This window comes from Passer domesticus, chromosome 5 (genome assembly GCF_036417665.1).
Source record: "Passer domesticus isolate bPasDom1 chromosome 5, bPasDom1.hap1, whole genome shotgun sequence".
Lineage (NCBI taxonomy): Eukaryota > Metazoa > Chordata > Aves > Passeriformes > Passeridae > Passer > Passer domesticus.
The window spans coordinates 49,474,032-49,483,477 of record NC_087478.1 but is presented as its reverse complement, the minus strand read 5'-3'; positions in this window follow the sequence as shown (position 1 = coordinate 49,483,477).

Here is a 9,446-nt window from a genome sequence, read left to right as displayed (position 1 = left end):
TTCACCACCAGTCCTCATCTTTCTCCACCGAGGTCTCTCTAAGTGGGAAAATTCTTCTGCCTTAAGAAGAGATTAAAATGATAAGTTTACACACCTTTTTTTTTTTTTTTTTTTTTTTTTTATCTGGGAAAAGACCATTAAGAGAGAAGTGTACATGTGTGCCCTTTGGGAAATGTGAAAAGTCTCTCTTTTCAAGTTCATATCCATACACTGTGTCCAACGTTCATTTTCACAGTATACTCTGAAAATTATTGTCAAGTAGGTTTCCCTTCTTTTTCCACTCCTTGGCTTACCTTGTTTTTCTTTTAGCTTTTAATTTTTTTTAATATTTCTGATGCACTTCCAGCTATCACTGATTCCTAGGAAGCTGTGTACACTGTGGTGGATGTAATCCAAAGTTGCCTGAGCTCTGCTACTTTCAGTTGCTGAAGGCACTGCCCAAACCTGCAGAACTCTCTTCACAGAGGCTGCAGTCCAGGTTAGAGAAAACAGTAAGAGATTTCACCGCCTCTCACTTCTTTAGATGCCACCAGCCCCTTCCTTTTTCCTCAAAATATTAAAAAGATAAATATATGTTAAATTACACTGTGTCTATTTGAGTGTATTTGCCTCACTTCTATTGATGCAGAGTGATATTATCACTTAAATTAAAATATGTAATCAGAGTGTGGCTTGAATTTTAATCCCTCAGCTGTGTGGGTTTGGTTTAAGCAGAATCTATATTTAGTAGTGCTACTATGAAGTACTCAATAGTGCCATTACATACTCAGTAGTGCTACTATTTGAATGGAGACAGTTTTATACACATCAGGCTTAGCCACAACAATGTGCCTTTAAGACAACATTCACAGTGTAAACCAATATTTTGTTTAATGACTGTTTAAATTTATGGAAATTAATTTTCCCTTCAGAAAGCATTGCACACCAGGAGAATGGTGACTTAAAGGATGGGTTCTGAGTGCAGATTAACAGAAAAGGGAACAAGCAGCAAAGTTCAGCCTCTACATCTCACTGGCAGAAAAATATCACAATTCTGGGAAACTGGTTAAGCAAAATGTAACACTGAAAATACTTACTTCCCTGTTCTTAATTTTATGACATCTCATCAGGAACCTAGTTGCTGGACCTCTGCTAAAGTCAAGATTCAGTCAGTAACACAGCTGGCAGAGGCACCTGTGTGAGTGAGGCACCCAGCCATTACTCATAAGTGTTGGAGCCTCTGGGGTGCTCAAAAAATGGTATTGAAACAAAAGGTGATGAAAATGTTTGTGGTTTCATTCCAGGTGGCATCTGCCACTCAGCACCTCTTGGTGGGAAGGGAAAAGGAATGGAAAAGAGAAGAATAAAAGTGAGAAAACTTGTGGGTTGAGGTAAAGACAGTTTAATAGGGAAAGCAACACCTGCTTGTAGAAGCAAGACAAACCAGGGAACGCATTCACCACTTCCCTTGGGAAGGCAAGAGTTCTGCCATCTCTGGGAATGCAGGGCTCCATCCATTCATTACGTGTTATGGTGACTTGGGAAGACAAATGCCACGACTCCAAACATTCCTCTTCCCTCTTCTTCTCTGAGCTTTGTATGCTAACCATGATGCCATGTGGTGTGGAATATCCCTTAGATCTGTTGGGGTCAGCTGTCTGGCTGTGTCCCCTCCCAACTTCTTGTGCACCCCCAGCCTCCTCCTCACTGCTGGGGTGAAGCAGAAAAGGCTTTGACTCAGTGTAAGCATTGCTCAGCAGTAACTAAAACATCCCTGAATTATCAGCACTGTTTCCAGCACAAATGCAAAACACAGCCCCATAACAGCTACTGTGAAGTAAATTAACCCTATGAAAGCCAAACCAGCACATCATTGCACCCTGATCTTTCCAGAAATAAACACATACTGGAAAGATCATAATCCCTTGCCTGATATGATTCACAGTACTGAACATCATGGACTCTGTGGTCTCTCAACCAGTAACTCTACAGTGGCTGAAACAACCTAGTCTTGACAGCCTGTTTCACTTTTTGGACCTGACAGTGACTTGGCTCAGGCACAGGTGTTTCTTGCAAGGTTAAGCTGTCCTTGGGCTGCTAGGAAAGGCAAAATCATTCCTTGCCATTTCTTGGCTGCTGTTTCTAAAAAACAGAGCACTCAACGAAGCTGATCCGGTAGTTCTCATGACAGCAGAGACAACTTCAGCTCCTGTTCTTGGAGTTTTGAATTCTCAGGGAAAGGCACATTCATTTTTCTGGTTAACAGTGACCTTTCCTCAATACAGACTCAGCTCCCTCTTGCATAGAGGTTTTTCACAAAGAAAAAGGAAAAGCATGTTCTCTGCAAATCCACCTATGGGATATGTTTGTTTACTGATAGAGGGACACGAGTTTTTCAGCTGCTAGGTTTCTGAAATATGTTTTCCTTGCCAGGAAGCTTTCTCCTTTCTGTGACTTTGTAGCTAAACAGAGTGGGTGTCTCTCACTTTTGCATATGACTTGCTAGAGGCAGAACTCCTGCTAAGGCAAGTGGGCTTACTTGGTGGGCATGGCAATGTATTGACCAAATAAAAACCACCCACAAAGGCAAAACTGAATGTCTTGCTTAATGAGGCGTCTAGTTTTTTTGCCTTAAACAATAATTCACTCACTCATATCTTGCCCTTGCTGACTTTTTACTGAGATCTCTCTTGACTGCTAGAAGAGCAGTGGATTGCTAAGAGCATTTGTTTGGCTTAAAAAAAAATAATCTGTAATTATGTTCTTAGTTGTTTTTCTAAATGTCTGTCACATTCCTTCTCCTGTTAAGGGGTACAAAAGTCAACACTACACTGCTTAGGTCCTGAGGGTCCTCTCATTCAGCGTGGACCCTTGCTGATTGCAAAACTATGCAGAGAATTGCCAGGACTCAGAATTATGCTTATCATAGGACACTGATACTGATGTGAGTGCTCAGCTAAATAAATTCCCATTCAGCATTACCCAGTTGGTGTTGGTACTCTCATTTCCTCCAAAACCAGGTTTCTCACTGGGGAGAGCTGCTCTTTTAGGCTTTCTATGTTATGCTCACACTTGCTTGACCAGCCTTCCATCTGTGTTGGGGTTTCATGGAGCATCAGGCCTCTGCAGTCTAGGAAGAGAGACAAAGGTACCATCACAAGTCTTAGAGGATAGTTCACTGTGTCAGAATGGCTGTGATTCCTTTTGGGGGGTGAGAGAGGGAAAGGGAAAGATGTGTTTTCAGTTTTAGCAGTGTTATGAGGCTCTTTTGATCAAAAGCCATGAAGCCTAATGCGGCTTAAAAACGTCAAGCTTAACCCTTTAGACCTATCTTTTGAATTAGCATATTTATTGAAAATTAATTTTACCTAGGAGAAAACAATTACAACTTTTCTGCACACATTGTAGACCAGAGTCTCAATTTTCTTGCATGACCATTTTGATTTAAAAACAAGTAGAGTCAAAGAGTTGAGACTTTTTCAGTTCTAAGACCCAGATAAAATTCTGATAAAAGGCAGAGTCCAGCCTGTTCTAAGAGCAGCAAATGATGTTGGAGACTTCTTGCCACTTTCCCATGAAGGGCCAATTTTGACTAGTGAAATAAATGCAGATCAATACCAGCAGTTCTCATCACCCAGCACCTTCTGTGTCTCTGCTTTCTCCAGTCCAGTAACTTGTTCATTTTACCATTTCCCACTGTGTTCTTCAGCCTGATCCATTTTCTATTCAGAAAGCCTCCCAGTGAAGACCCTGCAGTGACTACAGTATGACCCTACAGTGACTACATCTCTTACAGCTTGCACAGGGGTGGAGTGTTCTGAGACTCATCAAACAATGAGTGTGATTCTGAGGTTTAACAGCTGCTGTAAAAACAAAGTTCCTGGCTGGTGTCCTGTGAAGGGCCTGAAGAGGCTTTGTTGATGGAGCTGGGCAAAAAAGACATGGACTGGTCTTGCAGCTGACATGGTATCCAGCTTGCAGACACCAGTGTTATATCCACACTAGGGAGGAAGCTGGTTCTCTACAGGATGAGGAAGAGCAGGAAGAAGAGCATTCTAATGCATCTGGTTTCATTTGCTTTTCAATCACTGTCCCCTGCTTTTGCAGTGAGAGCACACAACACATTGCAGCAGGACTTGCTAATAATTGCACTTGAGTGAAAAATAATGTGTTACACTAGAGACAGTGGTGATGATAACTAATCAGATTGGCAAAGAAGGCTGGTTCTTCCTTATGCCAGTAAGAGCACAGCTATGTTGAAATTATTTCTGCAAAACAAAAAGTGTGAGAAAAACAGAAGTTGTATGTGTTTGTTTGACTGTTTCCTCTCAGATATACTAGATATGTCTTGCACTATCTTGTTGCTACTTATGCTTCCTTTCAGGAAGAAAACAGAACAGTCAGATCGGAGAGTATGAGAGAGAGGAAGGAACAGAGAATCAAGAAGAGATAGGAGAAAGAGAAAAAGTATAATAATGAATGCTGGAGATGGAGGGATAAACAGCAAAGAGATTGGAGGCAGGAAAGAAAACACATGAAATAAGAATAGGAAGAAATTACCTTGGTTTTAATTTTGAGAAAGAGATGTAGTTTTCATTCATGAATTGACTTGACAGCCGTGAAGACAGTGGAGAAAGTGGCTCTTACAATCCCTAGAGTATAGAATCACATTCTAAAAGTTAGCAATTTGCTGTGGGTTGAAATCTCAAACCACAGAAGCAAGGACTTCACAGTCTGCATGAACATAATTTTCTGTTTGCAGGAGCTCTGCAGTCCCACAGTCCTCACAAAACCTCTGTCCCAACTGCTGGTTGCATTTCTCTAGTGTCCCTGCTTTGTATCCTCCAGTGTGAGCAAGCATAACAGATGTGTGTACACATGAAAAATGCCAAGCCTGCTGCTATGGAAGTCACAGGCTCTGCTTGCTGAGGGGAGGTGAGCTGGGAGCTGAGGGTGACAGCAAGGCATTGACCTCAATGACAATAGTGTAATCCCACAGTAACAAGTAATGCAGAACAATGACAGTGACCAGAATCAGTTATCAATCCAGATCCCATAGGAAGTCCCATCAGTAGCCAGACCTAAGGTCAAGCTAGGAAGTCAATCTCATGGATCACAATCAGCAATGTGCACCACCAGGCACAAATATGGCTGTGCCATAGCTCAGGGAAGGGCAATTTGCAAGCACCTTCTAAAGTGAAGGTGGGGAGACCCTCGATCAGGATGAATCCAGTTTAGACAGCCTTGAGCATGGGCAGCCAAACCCCTTTTGAGGGAAGGCATGAAAAAGGTTGTGCTCAGGGCCCAGACCCCCACCAACCCAAAATAGCTATTTTGAGTGCATCTTCCTTTGAGAAAAGAGAGAGTAAAGCAGAAGTGCTTGATATTAGAGAATTTATTCCTGTCACTTAATGAATTACATGAGTATGCCATCATAATGTAATATTGATTTAGAAACAGAATAAAATATATGTAGGGAAGGATTCATCAACCAGACATGGGGCAGTGCAGCAGCATCCTACTGAGGTAGTCATGCTTTTTTCCTTCTGATTAACCAGGAACAAAGAAATGGTTCTGAACAAAGAAATGGACCTGAATGTCCCACAAAGGTCTAAAACACCTTGACTTCCAGAACTTCACAATAATCCGAGTGCGTCCATGGATATGATCAAGAAAACCACGACTTCTAATTTGACCTGATAGTGGGGGCACAGATAAATATCTACTTCTTTCAGAATGATAAAGGTGAACTACTAAGTCTTGTCTCTAGTCTTGAGTATTTAAAACATTCTCAAATTATATTATTGAATATCTAATCCTAAAATTACTTACTAGCCATAGGGGAAGAGCAGGCTGCACATGCATATCACCTATTTCAATGGGGGACAAAGCATTTTCAACCATTTATCTCCTATGTCACCTTCCAAACACCTATGGAAGTCATAAGCAATTACTGCAGCTGCAGACCTTGACCTCCCTGGATAGAAGTCTGAGGATAGAAAACTGCTTCCTTTCTTCTTCTGCATTTCCTTTGGAAATAGGTTTCAAGAAAAGGCAGTGGAAATCTTGTTGGCTGAACTCCTCTCAGCTTGCCTGAACACATTTTTCTCACGAAAACACAGGTATTCCCTTACCCCCTCATCCTTTAGAAATGACATACTTTTTTGCTCCTTGAAGCAAAGTCTGACTTTGAAAGTGGAATGTAAACAAAGAAGAGCTGCATTGGTCCCAGCCAGTGTGTCGCTGATCAGAAATAGCTCCAAACTGTCCATAGTGCCTCAAATTTATATCATGTCTTCAAAGACAGAGTGGGAAGGTGACCAGAACACTCTCTTTGGGAAAATATCCTAGGTTGCAGAGCAGTTGGGGAAGCTGCTCAAATTAAATTGACTCCTGGGTCTCGTGATAATTATCTGGCTCTTAGGAGTGAGGGTCAGGTCTTTTTAATCTGTACTTTTGTAAGTCATGTGAAGGAAAGTCGGGTTTGTCTGCAGCTTCTTGGAAATTGTTGTCTTCTCCCTTTGTCTAGTTTCACACTCAATGCTTATAAGAGACAAGGGCCCTTTATTTTGAAAAACTCACTGCAAAATATCCCTGAAAGCTCGTGAGCTTCATAAATGCTGATGCTAGCAGTCACATTGCCTGAGTTATTAGTGCCAAATAAATCAGGGCCAAGATGTAGTATCACACACCGCCTTGCAACTGCCTCGCGCCGTTTTGTTGTCAGCACTGCCCCTGCCATGGCTTTGCCTGTGCCAACCAGTGCTCTCCAAGATAACAACCTGGCACCACTTGGGAAAGAGCACAGGGCAGCAACAATTCCCACTGGGCAACATGGACACGACTGCACTGGCTGAGGCTGTAGGCAGTGTCCTTCAGCAGCATTCCAGCAGGCTTTGCACCCAGGCTGGGCAAAGCACATCCTTTTTCACTGGGAGTACAGCTGTAACACAGTGTGTCGGGCACTTTGAGCTGAATAAAAGAGACACAGAACTTTATCTGTGTTTTACACTGCAGAGGCTCTGTGGGAGGCCAAGGAGACCAGCAAGTCTGCAGATGCAGCCAGTCCTTGCCATTTTACCAGAGAGCCAGAGAATGGCCCCTGGTTTTATTTACAGGAAAAACATGGATTTTTCTCAAAAGCCTCATTGTGCTACCATATCTTGGAACTGGGACACTTGTAGTTGGCAGTAGACAGTTGACCTCTTCCTGGGTCACAGGAAAGTCTGAGGCTTGCAACTTCTGAGGAAGGTACAAAAGATGTGGCCAGAGGTTCTTTCTGGCTTCCTGGAAGACAGTGTACCCCATTAGGTCACCTTCTGTCTATATGCAGTTGGCACCTTAGAGAGCTACCAGCTAGAGAGGTGTTAGTAGCAGCCAAGTCCTGTTCTTCTTTTCATCCAGCAGTGGCAAGGAAGACACTGCAAGGGTCTTCAGAACCCTAAAGAAAGCTGCTGGAAAAGGAAAATAGCCAGCCTTGAGATTCAGAAAAGCCTGCTGGAGTTGCAGGGGTGTTAGATAACCAAACCAAAAATTCAAAATATAATTATTTATATTATTAAATATTTATATATTTATTTTATTAACTATTATCCCATTTTCTTTCCAAAAAAGCTACCTCTTCTTTCCAGCTTCTGGTCCAACATGGTGAAAGAACTCAAACAACCCCACCTCTTTCTTAGTTATATTAATGTATTTGGTAAAAAGGACAGGCCATAATTCCTAGGCACCTGCATTCAGATAGGCTTGTTTTGCACTCCCCTGATAGGTGTGATTGGCAGGGGAAGAAGTCAGATTTAGCTAGAGCTTCTTTCTAAAAATAGTTAATCAATTTCAGTTCAAGGTTCTCGGGTTATAGGAAAAGAAAATGATTTCACTTGGGCACATAATGAGCTTGGATAATCAGTTTTCCTGCTCAGAAGCAATGAATCCAAGGGTTTAAAATAAAAGGAATGTTATTAAGAGGGATAAAACGGCAACTCAGCATAAAAATTCTAGGCCTCTTCACTAAAATCAGCAATAGAACCTTCTTGTATATTTTTCAAGGCAGCCCTCACCCCTGTTTTGCCCAAAGCTGAGAGAGCCTGTTCTCCATCTGTAAGGAGTTGTTCTTAAACCTCTTGTACTGTTTCCAAGCACAGTGATCCCACCCCTGACACCGGGTCACTGCTCTTCCAGCTTCAATTCATGAAACCTTGGCTCTGTCAGAGAGGAGTCTGTGGCAAGAAAAACACAAAGTGAACCCTGAGGAACACACCATTTGAGTTTTGGTTTTGTTTTATACCTTTCTTGCTCCCTGGCTCATTTGCTTTACCACTATCAAGTGGAGCACCACAGGTAATTCCTAACCCTCAAATCACCATTCTCTCTTGATGAATGAGAGTTTTTAATACCTTCAAATGTAAGACACAATTGTATTTTAAACTCAGTGCCTGAAAGTGAAATCCACTGAAGTCAATTCACCTGCTCCCTTTTTGTGGTGATCTCTTGTCACTTCAAGCAGTGCTGGATTTCTCTTTGATCCCATTATAGGCAGGATCAGCAGTAAGTCTCCATTCTTTTAGGGCTTACTCAGGATAGATGTAGCTCTGAATTTGAGTTTTACTTCCGTGCAAGTTTACAGCACAAAGCATTGAGTCAAATAGCTGGCTGAAGATGCTAAAAGGAGATTTTGCAGTGTCTGTCTTCAACTCTAATAAGAGTTTTTGCAGTGTCTGTCTTCAGTTGTTACCATCTCTCTATATGAGCCATTCAAAGTCATTCGCAGCGAAGACACCAAAGGTTGGAATCATTCAGGAAAGCATGAGATAGGCAGAGGTCAGAGGGTTAAATGAAAAGAAAAATAACATATTGTTTGGACAATAGGAGGAGATATTTATTGAAAGTGATGTCCTGCAAAATGATCTGTGCTTTAACTGCAGTGATGCATAAACCTGAACTGGGAAATAGGCCATTACTGCTAGAAAAAGTTGTGAGGAGAGTGCTGGAGAAGCTGGGGTGAAACCAGTTTCTTCTACTTCAAGTCCTTGTAGTCTGATTATATTTCAAGTGCACTGACTGTTTAGAGGTGACCTAAACAGTTCTTAAATAGCAATTTCACTGAATGGTTTAGCTAAACCAGAGAACTAATTTTTTTCCAATTTCTGACTTGTCAGATAAAAACACTGGCTCAGAGCTGCCACCCAACGATCAGACCCTGTAAAATCATTTAAATACGGGCTACCTGTGTTGCAAAGCACTGCGTTCTGTGAGACAATACAGTGGAGGCAAACTAATTTCTTGCTGCATAAAAAAGGCAGTGAAAGGCCATTTCCACCTCCATTCTCTTCTACTCCTCTTTCCCCACACCTGCATATGCCATCACTCATTGCCTTGTCTGCAACAAGGTGCTTTGCTTAGAAATTTTAATTGGTTAACCTGTTAATTTTTGGTTTGTTTTTCCTTATGTATTGATTTTCTGCTGGTTT